Genomic DNA, 382 nt, shown 5'->3' on the forward strand with positions numbered 1-382 from the left:
GGAGGTATGAAGGGGGTATGAGGTATGGAGGGGGGAGGTATGGAGGAGGTATGAGATATGGAGGGGGTATAAGGTATTGAGGTATGAGGCATGGAGGTGGTATGGAGGAGGCATGAGGCGGTATGGAGGAGGTATAACGTATGGAGGTATGAGGCATGGAGGGGGTATGAGGCATGGAGGGGAGGGTGAGGGGTGGGGGGGGTATGAGGCAGGGAGGGGGTATGAGGCATGGAGGAGATATGAGGCATGGAGGAGGTATGAGGTATGGAGGGGTATAAGGTATTGAGGGGTATAAGGTATGGAGGTATGAGGTGGGAATGAGGTATGGAGGGGGTATGAGGTATTGAGGAGGTATGAAGGGGGTATGAGGTATGGAGGGGTA

This window comes from Nanorana parkeri, unplaced genomic scaffold (assembly GCF_000935625.1).
Source record: "Nanorana parkeri isolate BGI_ZX_2015 unplaced genomic scaffold, ASM93562v1 scaffold3401, whole genome shotgun sequence".
Classification (NCBI taxonomy): Eukaryota; Metazoa; Chordata; class Amphibia; order Anura; family Dicroglossidae; genus Nanorana; species Nanorana parkeri.